General features: G+C 46.2%; 1 long non-coding RNA gene across 1 annotated transcript in view; it reads right to left on the bottom strand.

Annotated features, from left to right (window-relative positions):
* Window positions 1-453: 453 nt before the first annotated feature.
* The window catches only part of LOC119971027, a 57,874-nt gene continuing 37,290 nt past the window's right edge, over window positions 454-21,037 (bottom strand). The window contains exons 2-3 of the long non-coding RNA XR_005461726.1: window positions 4,998-5,077; window positions 454-577 (exon numbers count right to left, since the gene is read on the bottom strand). This is a non-coding gene — a long non-coding RNA (uncharacterized LOC119971027). The remainder of the gene's footprint in view (window positions 578-4,997; window positions 5,078-21,037) is intronic.

Raw genomic sequence — 21,037 nt, forward strand, 5'->3', positions numbered from 1 at the left:
CGTGATCTCCTGGTCAATGGGATTTTCCATGAAATTCACTCCACATTGCTGGCAAATGTACGGCGGGGGCGCGCCATCGGCCAGACTGGAAGACCCCGCTGGCGTGAACAGCTGGAAGATCTTGCCATAAGCCTTTGAACTACTCATAAAACTGTCACTCAAACAATGTCACAGTCCCCCTTTCAGTTGTGTAATCTGGCCACCATGGGCTTTTCACACACCCCCCAACCCCCCTCTCTGCTTTTCCTTTATGCATTACTAGATCCCCCAAAATCTTTAAATTAAAGTTTTTAAAGAAACAAATCTGGAGATTTAGAGATCTGAAAAGAAAAAAACGTGGAGGTGTATTGCCTGATGTGAATACTTCCGGGACAGGCATAACAGAAATGATTGTGTTTTGTTTTCAAAAGCAGCAAGCAATGATCCATATTAGATTGTGTACCTGATCTTGTAATTGTTGCTATTTAAAATTCTGAGCGAAAAGTATCTTTATTCTTTGTTTGTTGATGGAGCGAGAAAAGCCAAGGTGTCCTTCTTTTCTCAATGCTGTTCGAGCGATGTCCTGGTGTTACAATCCCTGTGGGAAGTCCACAAATTCAAATAACCAAATGTACTGAATGAGCACCAAGTGACAAAATGGCCAACAAGATTCTACTTTTTGTAGCTTTTACTTATACTTGAATCAGTATCAATGTAAGTTCAACATGAATTAACGGGCAAATTAAAATGCAACAAAAAAGGTACTGCACCGGGCCCACATGACTGGGACGAGGATGAGTAGGTTCTTTGGGGATGAAGACAGGTGTGTCAGGTGCTCGGGGAGTCCAGCGAACCATGCCCATATGTTCTGGGCATGCCCGGCACTGGAGGAGTTCTGGAAGGGGGTGGCGAGGACGGTGTCAAGGGTGGTGGGATCCAGGGTCAAGCCAGGATGGGGACTTGCGATTTTTGGGGTTGGGGTGGAGCCGGGAGTGCAGGAGGAGAAAGAGGCCGGTGTGCTGGCCTTTGCGTCCCTAGTAGCCCGGCAAAGGATCTTGCTACAATGGAAGGATGCGAGGCCCCCGAGCGTGGAGACCTGGATCAATGACATGGCGGGTTTTATTAGGCTAGAGAAGGTCAAATTCGCCCTGAGAGGATCGGTACAAGGGTTCTTCAGGCGGTGGCAACCTTTCCCCAACTTTCTGGCTCAACGATAGGGTACTGGGACAGTAGCAGCAGCAACCCGGGGGGGGGGGGGGGGGGGAACGATGACTATGTTTGTTTACTTTATTTAAATTTGGTGTATTTAATTTTAAATTATTGTTAAGTTCTCTTGTTGGGGTTGGGGGGGGGGGATGGGATACATGCATTGATACGGTTTGGGGGGTGTAACGGTTGTTATGGGGTATTTTGTTGTATTTTATTGTTTGTTGTTTTTTTTTAATATTTTCTGTAAAAAATTCCAATAAAAATTATTGAAAAAATAAATAAAATGCAACAAAAGCTACTCCTGCGATTGCAAGTATTTTTAACACTTCCCTGCACGAATGTGACAGCGTGTGCAATCTTACAGCATTTCCAATTCAGACCCTGCAATGCAGGATCCCTCGCTTTTCGCACTCAATGTATTTTGTCGCCAAATCACCACTCCATCCAAATCACCCCGGGACAGTTGTCATCCAAACAGCAACATTCCTACAGAACCTCCTTTGCTAGGTTCACAAGAGTTTGGATGGCCCATATTCACCAGAGACTCTTTTATCTGCCTCCTTGTATAAATTTTGTATAAAAGGTCTGGTCGGTTCTGGCAAAACTGAAGAATGGGCATCTCTGCTCGAATCCTGACTTGGTTTTCTGCCCATTTTAAGTGTATTCAGCTGCTTGTAAATGTGCCTTCTCTGTTCTTCCTCTGGTGCAGCTCTTATTTGTGTCTGCCGAAATGGCTTCTGTATCTTAACCTCCTTCTTGTTGGTACTGGTTCAGGTCAAGGATTGCCAGGTCACATGGACTAGCAGTTTCTGTTCTTCAAGAAAATTACAACTGATGCAAATCTTACATTTTGTTTCACAAAAATTAGCAATTTCCCAGCCATTTTTAAGGAATTACAAATGTTACTTAGTGTACTGATTCTGGTTCAAAGGTCATCACAACAGGCACTTTTTTCCAAGCTGCTCCTGGGTGAGTACAGTGCTTGTAAACATATGAATGGGGTTATCACAGAAAGCCCATCTGCTCGATTAGACCTTTCTAAAAGGGGCCAGGATGGTAGGCAGACTTTGGGAGCTGGAGGGTCAATAGGAGTGTTCCACCGGTCCAGGAGGAGCCACAGTCTGCCGAGGCAGGTGAAGGAGAGAGAGGGTCAGTCAGAAAACAGGAGTTTGGGCAGCACGGTGGCGCAGCGGTTAGCACTGCTGCCTCACGGCGCCGAGGTCCCAGGTTCGATCCGGGCTCTGCATCACTAAACCGTGTGGAGTTTGCACATTCTCCCCGTGTTTGCGTGGGTTTCGCCCCCACACCCCAAAGATGCGCAAAGTAGGTGGATTGGACATGCTAAATTGCCCCTTCATTGGAAAAAATGAATTGAGTACGCTAAATTTTCATTAAAAAAAAGAAAACGAGAATTTTCAAGTCGGCCATGGTGGTGAGAAAGGATGCCCCTACTTGTCAGTGGGGGGAGCGAGGGGCAGGGCAGGATTTGCATTTTGGGGGGGAGGGGGAAGGGGGCAAGCCGCCACACCTCAGCATCCACCTGCCTACTCAAAATGGAGTCCGGACCGATTGTGACAGAATCCCGCAAGCTCCCCGCCATGCATAGGTTTGCACGGCAAGGGAGAAGGAATCGCCCCTGAGCGCCAGTTCAGACAGGAAAACTTAGTCTCCCAAACATAGAATCCAGCCCCTGACATTTTCCATCTATGTTGTAAATGCCTAAGGTTCAAAATGAAACAAAATAAATGGCCAAATATTTTTTCATGGAAGAGCTGTTGCCAGAGATTCCTGGGCGGGGAATTTTGATGGCATTGTTAAATCTGACTGATGTTTGCGTATCATTTTCTTCTGAGTGATCTGCCAATGAAAGGCATCATTTAGACAGGATATGCCCAACCAGAAAACAAACGTGAGACCAGTGAGCCAGAGGTAATCAAACAGCTTGATTATCCACCTCCGGTCTGCTTTAACGTCCTGAAGTAATATTGATTCTTTCCATTTAACCGAACCTTTTCACCATTCCTATCAAATCAAAATGCTGCAGCTGCAGGAAATCTTAAATGACAACAGAAAATGCCGGAAACACTCAGGAGATCAGACAGCCCCTCTGACGAGGGAAATCGGGCGAACATTTCAAGTGAATGGACTTCCATCAGAACCTCAAAAGGAAGTCTTGGGTTGAGCAGCTTTTAAGCAGGTAACAGAGGCAGGAGAAGGTGGGGAGGGGAAAGGAAAAAAATGGAGGGGAAGGTCCGTGAGAGGGTAGGAGATGAGAGTGATTAAATGACAAAAGAGACAAGGCAAATGGGCAGCATGGTCGCACAGTCGTTAGCATAGTTCTTTCACAGCTCCAGGGTCCCAGGTTCGATTCCTGGGAGGGTCACTGTCTGTGCAGAGTCTGCACATTCTCCCCGTGTCTGCGTGCATTTCCTCCAGGTGCTCCGGTTTCCTCCCACAGTCCAAAGATGTGCAGGTTAGGTGGATTGGCCATGCTAAATTGCCCTTAGGTTAGGTGGGGTTACTGGGTTATGGGGATAGGGCGGAGGTGTGGGCTTCAGTGGGGTGCTCTTTCCAAGAGCCGGTGCAGACTCGATGGGTGAAATGGCCTCCTTCTGCACTGTCAATTCTATGATTCTATGATAAAATCTATGAAATGGAGTTAGAGAATCATGGAATCACTACAGTGCAGAAGGAGGCCATTTGGCACATTGAGTCTGCACTGACCCTCTGAAAGAGCACCCAACCTAGGCTCACGGCCCTAGCCTATCGCCGTAACCCAGTACCCCCACCTAACCATTGGACACTGAGGGGAAATTCTGCATGGCCAGTCCACCTGACCTGCACGTCTTTGGAATTATAATGGGGCAAGTAAAGAAGCAAGGTATGGGCTTAGAAGAGATGTTAATGGGAAAAGCAGAATAGCAGAGGGGAGGAGGGAGAGCATGGAAAATCTTGGAGAAGAGGCAAAGTCTCCCATGATCCGGGAATATGGCAGGGGAAAGGAAAGGAAAGGAGGCCCAGGCGATGCGGGCCGTCTCTCATCCATGTACTCAGAGGGAATTCCCTTCCCCACTACCCTATGCCTCTACTCCCTGCAGCTGTGCAGCAGGTCATCCCCCATTCCCACCTGACTCTGTCTGAGAGAAAATGGAGTGATGATTCAGATCTAAAGTTGTTGAACTAAAGCTGCTGAATTCCTTTATATTTGAAGGAGCATTGGGAGCACGGAATAATCACAACACGCGTATCGTTGGATGCCAGGTTTGTAAGGATATGATTCCAATGAGAGACTAAACAATTGGACTGCGTTCACTGAAGGAATTTAAGGGAGAATTCAGTCAGTAGCGTTCAAATGTCTCAAAGGGTAAATAGTGAAAGGTTATTTCCGATGGCCAGTGGTTCAGCAGCAATCAATTTAGAATTTATTTTTTAAAATGGTACATAAAGGAGGAAGCTGTTTCTGGCCCAAAGGTTTATAAGACTATGGAATGCATTATTGTGGTTTAAGTCAGATCATCATTTCTTTTGTGTGGGAATTCGGTAGTCATTTGGAGAGGAAGAATATATTGTAAAATGGGATTAGAGTAGAAAGAACTGATGTGGTATGTGTCCAATTGATCCACTGACATCCTTTTACAGTCACAGCTCGATATTGCACGATCACAATTACCCTATAACCAATGATCCAATGACATCTTCATCGTACGGTACACTTCAACGTGATTTGCAGCCGATCAGCGTTTGGCTGAAACAAGGGACAAATATTCGCTGAGGATTATTTTGATGCAATGGAAGTCAGATATACTTACATACACGGCAACTTCACGCTTGCCAGTCAGTGCCTCGTTCACTTTGTTTGTGGGTCCTTGTTTGAGCTGTCCGCCCCCACCTGTAGCAGAGGCCAAGAAAGGATTTAGGAGAATAAGCAAAAGACGAAGAGGGACCCGAGGATGCCAACACACTGCATGTTGAAAAATGAGAACGAGGAGCCAGATAAATGGTTCACTAAATTTTGAGAAAGTATACCATTGGTCAATGTAATGAGAAAGTTAATAGAAACCATTTATCTCTCCAGCAAGTTCATTAGCATTGGGGGGAACGTTTTTCCTTAATTGTGTTAACCGGGTGTGGCAGTTTGTGGGAAATAGCTGCTGGTTCTTGCACCTTTGCTGCACAAATCCAGAATGTCCTTAGATTAAAAGGCACGGAAATGGATTGCAGTGATGTTCTGTGGTTTGCCTTGGACTTGCATTGACTTAATTTCACAGAGAATTTGCAATAATTAGAGCCATGTCTTGTGAGAAACCTTGAGAGCTTTCATTCATGGCATATCGCTCAAGTTTATTTGATGTCAATTGCAGTCGTTGTACTCTGTGCTTAGCTTATAATTTAAATCTGGAGGGTAATTAAATGTCAGCGTAGGTGACAGCGCCGAATGTTTTTACTTGAACACATCGAGGCACGGCTGTGTTATTGATTCCAATACGGCTCGGAATTTTTAGCTAAATTCTTTCTTCTCTCTGGTAAATACCTTCAATTAAGTGAGCTCAGTGAAGCTGAGTCCAATCAAGAGCCACAATTAATTTTACTTTACGTCGAATACATAAGTGCCTTGCCAGCCAGACAGCGAGTTATTTTCAGTGGTTGGATTGCAGGTACACAGTTGGTAGAATATGGAATCATTCACGGCAGTGGCGAGCAGAGTTCATCTTTTATTGGGCTGAGGAGGTGGCAAAAAAGATCATACACCCCAAATATCATTCATTAAATTCTCCAACCCCTCCATCGCTTCTGAAAATTCTGCAATTACCTCTGGGTTATCAGACTTCCTTGCTGAATATCAGCAACGGGGGAATATTCCTGGAAAATTAAACCTGAGTCCAGGCTGGAATTTTCCTGGGATTCTCTTTTCCCGCTGGCACTGCAACCCCACCCGTGGGTTTTCTGGCAGCGTGCGGCTGGGGGTACAGAGAATCCCGCCCCTGGTCTAATAATCCATAGACATGAGTTCATGACATGCCCTCTGACCTCAGCTGGCCCACCAGCTGCACGGGCACACTCAGTGCAACCAGTGCCATCTTGTTGGCTGGGGAGTGTAATGTGTAGATGCGGCTGCAGCTTGTCAGCCTCCCGAGTGTCAATCATGGAGCCGACAAATCCGACACCATTTTTCATTGGAATCGATTGTGTTCCACGTGGCTCCGGTGCTAGCCCCTCCACAGTTGCTGAATCGGTCCAAGTGCAGCGCCAATTTAGTTGTCGTGAAAGTCCACAAATCCTGCGCTGACGTCAACACTTAGTGTCAGGAGCGGCGAATCCAGCCCCAGTGTCTGTACAGGGGCAAAACCTCTTCACACCCGTGCTGGACCTGTATCATAAATTCATCCATTGAGATAGATCCGTTGAGAGAGAAGTTTGGTGACTGGCGTACGTTCACTGTCATCAACCATGAACATACGGAAGGTGAAATTTCTTAACAAAAGCAAACAACATTTTCGAGCATATGCTCAGCGGGTGGATTCTGGAGTGTGGAAGAAGCTATTATTAAAAGTGCCGCAATTTATTTCAATGATGGGTGTAATATTTTTATGTGCATTACAACAGTAAAGAGGATAGTCATGCTGTGGAGTGCAATGCGCAATTATCCACACAATCAGGTGGTCTTTCTGAGTGTAGAGAGGCGTGTTTACAGTTTTATTGCAAGCTATTATAGTTATACAGGCCATGTACGAGGAGTTGAAAATATACTGTCTTTGCAATCAATTGGTCATTTAATCGGCTTCTGCACTGTTGAGTTTCTGGCAGAACACTTGGACAGTGCTGTGGTTTATGGCCAGATCCGTATTTATGAAGCCAGCCAGTATGTCTTCTATAACAACTCTTATATAATATAATGATCTTGAAATAATATTTTTGTATTCGGGTCCTTTGTATCCTTACACGCACCATAAATCTATTTAACACCCACTAAGTTATGGCATAATAATGTACATATTATTGACATCCTTTAGGAAACTTGCCATCCTTCTCCAATCTATGGGCTGGATTTCAGAGGCAGGTCAGGGTTTGGATTGGAGCCAGACAGGCTGTGAATATCTCGTTGCCAGGCACCGTGCCAGTCCAGCGCCCCATTCCTTTTTTCAAATTAATTTACGGGAAGTGGGCGTCGCTGGTTAGGCCAGCATTAATTGCCCATTCCAAGTTGCCTTTCAGAAGGTAGTGATGAGTTGCCTTCTTAAACTGCTGCAGTCCGTGAGGTGTAGGTACACCTACTGTGCTGTTAGGGAGGGAGTTGCAGGATGTTGCCCCAGCGACAATGAAGGAACAGCGATATATTTCCAAGTCAGGATGGTGAGTAACTTGGAGAGGATCCTCCATGTGATAGGGTTCCCAGGTATCTGCTGCTCTTGTCCTTCTAGATGTTAGTGGTCGTGGGTTTGGAAGGTGCTGTCTAAGGAACCTTGACAGGTTACTGCAGTGCATCTTGTAGGTGATACACACGGCTGCCACTGTTCATCGGTGCTGGAGGGTTTGAATGTTTTGGAAGTTGGAGCAATCAAACGGGCTGCTTTGTCCTGGATGGTGTCGAGCTTCTTGAGTGTTGTTGGAGCTGCACTCATCCAGGCAAGTGGAGAATATTCCATCACACTCCTGACTTGTGCCTTGTGGATGGTGGACAGGCTTTGGGGGGGTCAGGAGGTGAGTTACTCACCATAGGATTCCTAGCCTTTGACCTGCCCTGATAGCCACAGTATTAATGTGGCTAGTCCAGTTCAGATTCTGATCAATGGTAACCCCCAGGATGTTGATTGTGGGGGATTCAGCGATGGTAATGCCATCAAGGGCAGTGAGTAAAATTTGGAGAAACCAGGTAAGGGGCGGATCGGCTGCCTGCCAACCTGCAAGCAATGGGTAGCTGACCAAGTGCAATTAGGGCCAATTACGTGGCCTGTCAAGGCCCGTTGCCGTGTCGACTGGGCAGCATGGACAAGAGACATCCGCCTCAATCACGGCCAAGCAACCGTGGCGGGTTCCCATCTGGAGAAGGCAGCCATAATTAACTCCACAAGGGACAATCCCCCCACCCTTCCCATCGCCCACCTTCACCAGTCATGGCCATCGGGCCACAGCTGTGGCGGATGGAGGGATCCTAGCAGCTGTGACCATTTTAATTGTTAAAAAAATTGGACCTCTTCTCCGTAATCTCTCTGCTGTGACTGCAGCACCCACCTTGTTTGGCTGGGTATCGATAAGTCGGCGACTGGAGGGTCTCCCATTTTGCTGTCCAGCCTCGCGGGGGCTGCCTGAAGTCCTTTTCTTCGGAGAGCGAGCTGGTTCCCTTCCGTTAGTCAGCATGGCCCTTTAGAAATCCGGATGGGTGTAATTGCAGCACCCTCTGCGTGGTCTGCACGAAGGACTGAACCACAGGCCAGGTTATTGACCCAGAATTGAAAATTCCGGCTTGTGGCAGAGTCAAATCCCAATCCGACGAGGCTGGATCTTAACATCTCCCTGAAGTGAGTCAGTAAGTCATTCATCTGTATCAAAATGCTTTCAAAGAAAAAGACTGCTGCTATCTACTTCGGGCATCTCTGAATAATAAATGCCAAGGTTCCCAAACACTGTCCAAGTTTCTAACTTTTTAAAACCTGTATTCTGTCGGCTCAATTGATAATGCCCCAAATGCTGGCTGAATGTCTCTGAGGGGTGCTGCCATATTAGCCATTTCATAATTGCCCAGGTAATAATTTTGGAAAAGTGGCCTTGAATTAGCTTTGCTTGCTACACTAGCGTACCACCCCCCCCCCCCCCCCCCCCCCCCGGTCAGTCAGTGACAAAAATCTGAAGTTGCAGTCTGCTGCCAAACCTTGATGGATGTTCAGAGAACGTCTTTGAAATTTTAGTACTAATAGCAAACCTGAAATCTCCCAGATCTGTGTTCGTAGTTTCTTGAACTGAATTTTCTTTGCCGAGCTGAATCATTCCAATGGTTAGCGTTGAGGAGCGGGCGCCCGGATGTGTGGGGAGGCACTGGGAAGCAGGAATGAAAAAGCAATGCTGTCTTTCAGTTCAACGGGAGTCGCATGCTCCAATGACCCGTTATCTTTGCACACCCGTTCCAACGTCACCTTCCTGTGCTGTGAGTTCTTGAAGCTTTAGCCAAATTTTGTTGCTCAGCAACTGCGGCAAAGTGTAATTTCTGCCAATGATGGTTCACAGTACTGCAGGTAGCTGTATTTTTGTTGCAACCCCAATGGAGGTCCCGGGATCAGGACTTCCCCGGAATATGAACTTCCCCTTTAAGGGGGCGGGACTTCCCCTGTTAGGGGGTGTGGCTTCTCCTCTACAAGGAGAGCCCCAGCTGCCCCATGTGTAGGTCTATTTTGTATGTATGTTGTAATGATATGTGTAAACTAAGGAGAGTAAAGGGTTAACAAGATGATGTTCATGTATATTAACACTAGATGGCATCACCGAGTAGTCTTACAAAAGACTGCATCTCTAGGCATTCTGGGTGAAGCTGTGCGAGAAGCTGATGTAGAAGGATAGTGTGAGGTTTAGTTAGAGTGTTGGTTGTATTAGAGAGAGATAATTAATTACTGCAACATAGATTCAATATTATTATTTTGTTAGCTGTTATTCAGTAGAGTGTGCGAACCATTTCAAGTAGTGTAAAATAAACTAGCTTTGGTTTAAACATATAGCTCTATGTTCTTTATAAACATTACGACTTTGGAGAACAATACAAGGAACATAACATAAATCACTGAGTGTCTTTAAGACAGAGATAGATAGGTTCTTGATCAATAAGGGGATCAGGGGTTATGTGGAGAAGATAGGAGAATGGGATGAGAAAAATATCAGCCATGATTGAATGGCGGAGCAGACTCGATGGGCCGAGTGGCCTAATTCTGTTCCTATGTCTTATGGTCTTATGGTTTCTATGTATGTCCTTTCGTCTATGTCATTCATATAGATCGGAAACGGTTGAGGCCCCAGCACTAATACCTGCGGCATCTCATTAGTTCGTTTACTGACCCCCCCAATACGATGAACATTCATCTTGTGCAGTGTTGCAACCCTCACAGAGGTCCTGAGGTTTGGACCATCAGGTTCACCCCAGCTGAATATGAACTTCCCCGGTGATGGTGGGGGGGGGGGGGGGGGGGGGGGGGGGGAGAGAGGGGGAGGGGGGCTCCCTTCCCTTAACAAGGGTCGCCTGCATAGTCTAAAAATCCAGGCCTAAATAAAGGTCGGAGCGGGAGAATCCTTCGGGAAGTGGCACAGAGAAATTGTGTGAGTCATTAAACCCAGCTTTGTATCCTACCTACCGTTTTCTTGTGGTCACTCCGTGCGGGTTCTACGCTGGGACGAGGATGGGATGTGGAAACAGACCACGTGCTACCTGGAAATCTATCAAAACGTTAACCCTATTGAGAAAAAATGAATAATACTGAGAATGAAAACTAAAATTATTCTCTTTTAATTACCAGCTAGCTGTTCTGGGCTGGGTGTATTAAAAAAAATTGCTTATTGTCACAAGTAAGCATCAATGAAGTTACTGTGAAAAGCCCCTAGTCGCCACATTCCAGCACCTGACCGGGGAGGCTGGTACGGGAATTGAACCGTGCTGCTGGCCTGCTTTAAAAGCCAGCGATTTAGCCCAGTGTGCTAAACCAGTCCCAGATATATGTTTTGTTGTTCACACAGTGAAAATGGGCTGATTGTTTTTCATCATAAAATATAGAGATAAAGATAGATAGAGATGGAGTTAAAAAGAGAAAAGTGAAATCAGCACTTAACTGTGAACAGATTGGATGTTGAAGGATCCTCATTAAAGTGGGGATTTTGTTTAGTACAATTAGAGTTATTCTACCCTTGGAACAGCATCTGCTGTTCTGCTCCAACAAAATATATTGAATTACATCGCACGCATGCTTTCACCCAGGTTCAAAGTCTTTCACATCACCCACATTAGAACACCATCCTCTTCGAGTAATCTGGTATGAATGGCACTTGTGCTGGAAATATTTTTCATGTTCCAATTCTCAGCTGACAAATCAACAGGTTTGACAGAAAGGCACAATTTTGAAATAAAAGCAGGAAGTAGAAACATAGGAGCAGGTGGAGGCCACTCGGCCCTTCGACCTGGCTTCGGTGTGAGCATGGTTGCTTCTCTATTTCAACACCATAGCCCTGCAATCTCCCCAGAGCCCTTGACAGCTTTAGAGTCCACATATCTATCTAGTTGCTTCTTTTTAAAAAATAAATTTAGAGTACCCAATTCTTTTTTTCCAATTAAGGGGCAATTTAGCGTGGCCAATCCACCTAGCCTGCACCTCTTTGGGTTGTGGGTGTGAAACCCACGCAAACACAGGGAGAATATGCAAACTCCACACGGACAGTGACCCAGAATCGAACCTGGGACCTCGGCGCCGTGAGGCTGTAGGGCTAACCCACTGCGCCACCGTGCTGCCCTGTAGTTGCTTCGTAAATATATTCATTGACTTGGTCTCCACGGCCTCCTGTGTTAGAGAATCCCGCAATGTCACCATCCTCTGAGTGAGGAAGTTTCACCTCACGTCAATCCTAAGTGGCCTATCCTGTATCCTGAGGCTGTGACCCCTTGTTCTTGACCCCCCCCCCCCTCCCCAGCCAGAGGAAACATCATTCGTGCATCCAGTCTGTCCAAGCCTGTCAGAATGTTACACATTTCACTGAGATCCCCTCTCAATTCTTCGAAGTTCCAGTGAATTGAGGCCCAACCGACCCAATCACCCCACATACAACAATGCAGCCATCCCAGGAATCAGTTTGTGAACCTTCGCTGCACTCCCTCTAGAAACAATAGGAGCAGGAGGAGGCCATTCGGCCCTTCGAGCCTGCTCCGCCATTCATCATCATCATGGCTGATCATCCAACTCAATAGACTAATTGCGCTTTTCCCCATATCCTTCACCTTAAGTGCTATATCTAACTATTTCTTGAAACCATACAATGTTTTGCACTCAACTACTTCCTGTGGTAATGAATTCCACAGGCTCACCACTCTCTGAGTGAAGAAATCTCTGTCCTAAATGGTCTACCCCGTATCCTCAGGCTGTGGCCCCTGGTTCTGTGGCAGGTTTGTTCGATACGGAGAACTAAAATGCACACAGTTCTTTAGGTGTCATCTCCCAAGGCCCTGGACATCTTCAGTAAGACATCCTTGTTCCTGTACTCAAGTATTTGTGCAATGAACGCCAAAATGCCATCTGCCTTCCGAACTGTTGGCTGTATCAGCATATTCACTTTCAGTGGCTGCGATACTGGGACAGCCAGGTCCCTTTGTACATCAACGTTTCCCAATCTATCACTATTTTAATATTATTCTGTGATTCTGGGCGCGATTTAATTGGACAAAATCAGAGTCCCGTTCGGGGCACTTGTTGCGGGGTGCTTTTTGGCGCCTGCTACGTAGTTTCCTTCGTTAAGTATCAGGACCCTAGTCTCAGAATCAACCATGTCACACTCAACCTTGATGAAAAATAATATTATGATTGCTGATCGCCAAGGGGTCTACACCCTCCCCCCTCTCTTGTAGGACTTTCTACGTACTAGCATAAAAATCTCTCCTGGGTGCATTTTAAGAATTCCACTCCCTCAAAGTCTTTCATACTTTGACTATCCAAGTTAATATTGGGGAAGTTGAAATCCCCGACTATTAATAGCCAATTTTTCTTACAATTCTCAGAGATTTGCCTACATATCTGCCCTTCTATATCTCCCTGACTGTTTGAGGGACTATGGTACACTCCCAGAAATGCAATCGCCCCCTTTTTGTTACTAATGTCTACCCATATGGCTTCATTTGAGGAACCGACTAAGATATCATCCCTGAGTACTGCCTTGATGTTCTCCCCAATCAATGATGCAATTTCCCCTCCTCTTTTACCTCCCCCTCTACCAAGCCTGAAACTGATATACCCTGGGACGTTCAGCTGCCAGTCCTGCCCTTCTTTCAACCAAGTTTCTGTGATTGCAATAATTTAATCACAATTCCATGATCAACACTCTGAGTTCATCAATCTTACCCGTCTGGTTCCTTGCATCGAAATAAATGCAGTTTAGCCAACCAATCCTTCCCGTGTGCCTTATCTTACCACTGTCTGCTCTGCCCTCTTGACTTTCCTGATTTACCCGTTTATTGATCCCATCTTCTCACCCACTGCACCTTTACTTTGGATCCCATCCTTCTACCAAATCAGTATAAACCCTGCCCAGTAGCATGAACAAACCTCCCTGCTGGGATATTTGTCCCCCTCCAGTTCAGGTGCAACCCATCTCGTGGTGCTGGTTTAGCTCACTTGGCTAGACAGCTGGTCTGTGATTGTTCTCCAGTAGCACGGGTTCAATTCCCGTACCGGCTGAGGTTATTCATGAAGGCCCCGCCTTCTCAACCTTGCCCCTCGCCTGAGGTGCGGTGACCCTCAGTTTAAACCACCACCAGTCAGCTCTCCCCCCTCAAAGGGCAAAGCAGCCTATGGTCATCTAGGACTATGGTACCTTTACCTTACATTATACAGGTCCCGTCTACCCCAGTAGCAAGCCCAATGATCCAACTATCTAAAGCCCTCCCTCCTGCACCATCCCTCCAGCCACACGGTTATCTGACCTAGCCTCCTATTTCTATATTCACTCGCCCATGGCACAGGAAGTAATCCAGATGCCACAACATTTAAGGTGCTGTTTTTTAACCTTCTGCCTAACTCCCTAAATTCACATTGCAGTACCTCAACCCTCTTTCTACCCATATCATTTGTACCAATGTATACTGTGACTTCTGGCTGTTCACCCTTCATTTTCAGAATGCCCTGTAGCTGCTCCATGACATCCTTGATGTTCGCACCAGGGAAGCAGCATGCCATCCTGGAGTCTCATTTATGGCCATCTATTCCTATCTATTACAAGTAAATCCCCAATAATATTGCGTTCCCACACTTTTTACTCCTCCCCTCTGCAGCAGAACCAACCGTGGGGCCACGGGTTTGGCTGTTGCTGTTTTCCCCTGAGAGGCCATTCCCCTCAACAGTATCCAAAGCGGTATATCTGTTTTGCAGGGGAATGGCCACAGGAGATTCCTGCACTACCTGCCTCGCTCTCTTGCTCTGTCTGGTGGTCACCCATTCCCTTCCTGCCTGTGGAGTCTGAGCTTGCGGTGTGACCACCTCTCTGTACATGCTATCCACAACACTCTCCACCTCGCGGATGCTCCCCAGCCACCAATCCATCTCCAAAACCCAGGCTTCCAGGAGCTGTAGGTGAAGACACTTCCTGCACACCTGCTGGATTTCATGATTATCTATATGTTTTGGTTAACGGGGGGAATTATCCCAATAGCTGGAAGAAAAAAGTCAAGCAAGATTGACTCTTGTTCAACTTCAAAGATCATGGCCGTCTCCTGGAAGAAGTGTTCAGTATTGGAGGTACAAACATCCAGCTAAGTCAGTGGAAGTTTTTCATTCTTCGCTAAAATTACAGTTTCTTACCCTGGAGAAGATGAGACCGGATCTTCCCTTCCTGCTAGTGCAGCAGGGAGTTTGTGCGACACCAGTCTGAGGCCTCTTTCCTGCATTGGAGCATTAGCTTTGATATCTGTTTCCAAGCCCTGGAATGGGGACTTGGACCTGCCTTGTATCGCAGAGGAGAGAGTACTGCCAGATCACCATTCCCAGTTACCAGCTGCCATTTCGCAGGTTTCAACATTGACCACTCTCTTGTCAGCGACAGCGTGAAGGTGCAACCCTGAAAGTTTCACAGTTCAACATACGATGCCACGAGAAATGATGTTAAGCACCAGTGGTTAGCATCGACACTCAGCAATTACAAATTGCTAAAAGCTTGCCAGCAAAGGCCGATGTTGATAGCTGGGAAGTCACTGAGTACAGTTGTCTATGAAACTGTAGCAACAACGTTTGACAAAGATGGAACCTACGTGGCAATTTGTCACCAAAGCAGGCAACAAAGCTTACAACATAAAAACCCAACAGCGAGAGCACTCCCTGATGTGGAAGCAGCCAAGGCAGTTGTGCAAAAGACGAGGAGGAACTGCAAAAATAAACACTGGACCAACCGATGTCTGGAAATCCAAACTGCCTGTGACAACGTAAGCCTCTGTGCTGTGTAGAACGGCATCGATAGGGCAGTTGACCTTTCACCTGCCTAGCTTCCCCTCTGAAATCCGACCGCGATGCTCTAGCCTCCGACTGGCAGTGGGATCGGGTTTTACACTTGCATATAAGGGGGAGAATGTAAATGAATGAAAATGGGTCTTAATGACCCATCTTCACCCACTTAGCAGGCCCAGCAACCTATTCTCCGGTCCTCCGTGATTTTCCAGTCCTCTGGGCCGGGAATCACTTGAGGGGGGAATCACAACAGGTCTCACCAGGCATGAACCTGAGGTGGTGGACCTGGTTAAAGGGCATGAGAGTAACTCTGTGAGGGAGTCCATCCGAGGGCCACCAGCCCCCACCCCCCGCAATGCGCGACCTGCCCACCCATCCTTTGCCAGACATCCCCTCACCTCCTCCCCAGAGATCCCCTTAATAAGGAGACACTCCCCAGGGACACCTTAATGAGAGCGACCTCCCCCAGGAACCCCCGAATTAAAGGGACCCCCCACTGGGACCCTCTTATTAGGGACCCCCTAACTCTAGGAACTCCAACAGGGATCCCCTAACTCGAGGGACCCCCCCCCCTACCCCCCCACAGATCCCCCAGAAAAAAGACTCCTGTCTGGAAGCTAGAGAGCAGTCCAGACAGGGACAGTGACATAAATTACAGTTGTAACTCTTACTTATAAGCACAACATGTCCATTCCTGGAGGGAGAGCAGCTGTGACCTGTGTTGGTGGGTTGTGACTGACAGCTTCCACAAAGCAGCTGCAGCCTTGATTCATTCACCTCCCATCATGGGCAAGTGACTCTAGAAGTGCTGAAACCCCAATGTTATACAAACATCAACCACATCAAAGAGAGGTGAGTGCATTGCAAACACTAAGTGCATTCCAATCACTCAAGCGTAGCACCCGGAGAAAACCCACGCAGACACGGGGAGAATATGCAGACTCGGCACAGACGGTGACCGAAGCCAGGAATCGAACACGGGTCCCTGGCGCTGTGAAACAACAGTACTAACCACTGTGCTACCTTGCTACCAAGAAAAATTATTCTTGTCTGGAATCTAGAGAGCAGTCCAAATAGGGACAGGGGACTGGATTCTCCACCGTCGGGATGCTCCATTTTGCCGGCAGCCCAGGGGTTTCCCGAAAGCGTGGAGCTGTCCCACAGTGGGAAACTCCATTGACCAGGCGGAGAAACAGAGAATCCCACCGGCGTGCTGAACCAGAAATCTGGCGCAGCTGGATGGAGAAACCCGCCCAGGGAATTTATTTTACACCGGTGTAAATTCACCCCCTCTTTTTCCACTTACCTCACTGAACTTGAAGTGATATTCCGGATTCACCAATTTGCACCAGTCAGCACATAGAATTTCCAAAGGCTAAACAGTTAATGGGCTTAAAATGTAATCCTCGTGCAGCAGCTTAGACCTATTCAAGTATAAACCACATATCAAGATAGTTTTACAATGAAACTGTTTAATATAACGAGGAGTCACAAAATGGCTTGCAGTGAGTGACTGTCATGCTCTGAGATTCACCTAACACAACCCATAGTCAATTCACTGCTGAAAGTAGCTGAATATCCCTAACTGGGCAGCACAGTAGCACAGTGGTTAGCACAGTTGCTTCACAGCTCCAGGGTCCCAGGTTCCATTCCGGCTTGGATCACTGTCTGTGCGGAGTCTGCACATTCTGCCTGTGTGTGCGTGGGTTTCCTCCGGGTGCTCCGGTTTCCTCCCACAGTCCAAAGATGTGCAGGTTAGGTGGATTGGCCATGATAAATTGTCCTTAGTGCCCAAAATTGCCCTTAGTGTTGGGTGGGGTTACTGGGTTATGGGGATAGGGTAGAGGTGTTGACCTTGGGTAGGGTACTCTTTCCACGAGCCGGTGCAGACTTGATGGGCTGAATGGCCTCCTTCTGCACTGTAAATTCTATGATAATCTATGAACTTCCAGTGTATTAGTTCACATAAACCTGACAAATAGCAAGATAGCTTTAATGCATATACTCCAAATCCTTAACTGCCCTGAGGGCAATCAAACTGATTGATAGCACATTTTATAATTTATACTGGATGGTGTTGCTCGTTGTGCTTTACCTAATTTGCTCTGTTTAATCACCTTGCTCTAGAGTCGCCAGGTATCTTTATGATACCACCACAAGGTTCAAGTTCAAGTGCTGATCCATAACCCAGTTAGTAAGTTTCAAATCAAAACACATTTATTATACACAGTCAATCACTACTCATGCATAAAACTCTACATACTAGACTATCTCTAACACTAAAAGGCCAATACTTAGCTTTGGTACTGGCCCACCAGGTCAGGGGAACAAATGGCCTTTCGTTCGATTCTGAGTCTGCAGGCTTCAAAGCTGGTATGGGCTAGTAGCTAGGAGCGCCTACCTCGTAGCGTGCGTTGACTGGAGACTTTCTTGGTTAGTACAGCTGCTAGGCAGGTCACGGTCAAGGGTTGTTTCGAGCTGCTGAGAGACCCTGCCAAGAAGGACGAAACTGAACTTGGGGACTCTATTTTATAGTCCCCAGGGGTTTTGTGCCCTTGTGGGCGGACCCTGTACCTGGTTCCAATTGATTGGACTAAGTCCCGATCGCTTGGATCGATTTCTCCAATACTGGAGCTGCTCCCTGATCGCTGGGCGGTTCCCAAATGTCCGTTGACCTTCCTTGGTCTTGGCTCCTGCTGGTTTGGTCTTGATTACTTCAATGTATCTAATTGTTCCTGGGGATTGCTTATTAATATGTAGATGGCTTTTGGTTTTGGTTCTGTCTGTGTTCTGCAAGTCTTAATACACAGGAAACCTTGCACCTGCTTGTTTTCCTGTCCTTGGCCATTTCTCCCTGCATTCTTAGCGGATCTCCATTTTGGAATCGGGAAGTGGCCAACCCAGGTGGCTACAATGGACACAACATTTTTATAAAAAACAATGAGAGATCTTTCTTTAAATGCTGAGAACACTACTCGTCTCCTAAATAGGGATCTAAACGTTAGCTTGATGTTTCGTTCATGTACCTTTGGTGACTTGACGAGAGGTGACTGTTGCTTTAAAGTTGATAGAAATCAATGGACCCAACATGCAATGAAAATAAACGACAATTGTGTTGCAGATCAAATGTTGACAGAATTGGAAAAACTGGCTAAAGCTGTTTCTGCTTACTTAATTTGCGATTATTCATAAGTATAATAATAATAATAATAATAAACTTTTATTGTCACAAGTATGAAGTTACTGTGAAAAACCCCAAGTCACCACATTCCGGCGCCTGTTCAGGGAAGCCAGTACGGGAATTGAACCCGCGCTGCTGACCTTTTTCTGCATTACAAACCAGCTAATATATTTTACTTGCAGTACCCGAACGCACAGTCTTTCCATTCTTAATTTATTTCTTTTGCTCCAAACATTGATAACTTTCATCTCTGAACTGGGGGTCAACATTGATTGTTGTTAGGAATTCATCGTTGCTAAAAGATTAGTTTGATATTGTGGGAACGTACACAACTCAGTGCAATGTCTAGCAATCAAAATCAATTCACCCTCATTGGTCTGAATCTATGAATGAAAGTCTGGGACAGAAGCATTAAGAACATATTGAACATACAAATTAGTAGGCCACTAATTGGTAGACAAAGGAGTAGGCCACTCGGCCCCTCAAGACTGCTCCGCCATCCAGGAAAATCATGCCTGATTTGATTGTAACCTCAGCTCTACGTTCCTGTGTACCCCCAATAACCTTTCATCCTCCTTGTTAATCACATTAACGAAGCGTTTTTTCAAATTAATGTTAAATATACAAAGAGTCATGGCTCCAGACTCATGTATGCACATTTCTACTTGATATATAGCATTAGTACCTGTTGATTAGTAATGACTAATTAAAGGGTTGCAAGAACAACTGAGTATAATCATAATTACTGCAATGATTGATTATTGGCCGATGTCATTTCTAAAGAAAATCCTGGTAAGAATTGCAGAGAATATATTTAATATATTAAACACCTTTTGCCCACGCTTGCTGTCAACTTTTTCTATGAGAAGTTGCTAAGCCTATTTTATAATGAAACCTGCCTTGGGAAGGCTGTCAACCCATCCCCAGCCAATGGAAGTGCTGCAACACCATTAGTGACAGGAAGCAGAACCTTCACTGGGCTAATTGTGTGAGTCAAATAAACACGGAGTGGCTTCACGAGCAGGTCAGAGGTTGGGAATTCTACGGTGAATAATTCACTTGCTGACTCCCCCCAGCCTGACCACCGTCTACAAGGTCCATATGCTTGTAATGCAATTCTCTCTGCTCGCTTAGAAATGAATGAAATGAAAATCGCTTATTGTCACGAGTAGACTTGAATGAAGTTACTGTGAAAAGCCCCTAGTCGCCACATTCCGGCGCCTGTTCGGGGAGGCTGTTACGGGAATCGAACCGTGCTGCTGGCCTGCTTGGTCTGCTTTCAAAGCCAGCGATTTAGCCCAGTGTGCTAAACAGCCCCTAAACAGTAAGTGAGGGCGGCTCCAACAGCCCGTGACCATCAGGACACAGCGACCTGCTTGACTGACACCCCACTCATCACTTTAAACATTTGTTTTTACACCACTGGTACAGAGTGGCAGCAGGGTGCACCACCTGCAGGTTGCACTGGAGCCACTTACCAAGGTTCCATTGACTTCTACCGCCTTGAAGAGCAAGGACAACAGGCAGCCAAGGGGAGCACTGTGCCTCCAAATCTCCTTCCAAGTCACATCCAACCAGATTTGACACAAAATCACCGTTTCTTCACTGTGTTATGGAATGAGGTGAGATGATGGGAATAACTTTTCCCCTTTCCCCTCGCCCGTTGGTTGTACGTAACGAGATGTGCAATTTAAAGGGCGTGTTTAAAAGACCTTTTAGTGTTGTGACTTTTAATAATAGACAAGGGGCCACGCTCACTGGTAAGTTTAAGTTAGAGGAAAAGATAAATTTTATTCACACAGCACCCTGAGATGTAAATGCAACAAAACCCCGCGTTGTGTTACGCTTCTTCATGCAGCATAAGCTGCTTCCTTGATGTATGCTCTGACAAAGGAAGGTTCAGACTTGGAGATAGGTTTAACACATTTTTTGAACAGTTAACAATTCTCCTACTTGAGTTTGACTCTCCTGCTAATCTTGCTATAGTAACTCAGGCTAACTAACCAGTCTGCTCTAAGCCATGCGTTGGGTGTGATGCTTCCGATCTGCCTCGTCCTTCTCTCTTGGTGTCAACTGTGGAAAAGAGACAGAGCATGTGTGTCCTGTCCTTTTAGATGGGTTGTGTAATGCCCCATTGTGGTAGAGTCACCTCTGGGTGTCTTGACTGCCCATTGGTCGTGTCCTATTCTAAGTGTTCATTAGCTGTATGTCTGCATGTCATGATGTCTCTGGTGCTCTCTCTAGTGTTTCTTAGTCCTAGTGTATCTACATTAACCCCTTATGTATTTACAGTGATGCATATCACCACACCCACTCTCTTAAAACACGCACACATGCACACAGGAAAAGATGAATTCAAGAAACTTATTATGGAATTAGGTTATTAACGGAAAAACAAGAGGCAGGAAAACAATGTGTTTTAATCAGTCCTTTTTTAAGGTGCAGCACTGCAGACCTGGTTGGGTTCCTCCCAGGGATCTTCAAGGATAAACGTAAGTCT

The sequence above is a fragment of the Scyliorhinus canicula genome, chromosome 9, assembly GCF_902713615.1.
Source record: "Scyliorhinus canicula chromosome 9, sScyCan1.1, whole genome shotgun sequence".
NCBI classification, from domain to species: Eukaryota; Metazoa; Chordata; class Chondrichthyes; order Carcharhiniformes; family Scyliorhinidae; genus Scyliorhinus; species Scyliorhinus canicula.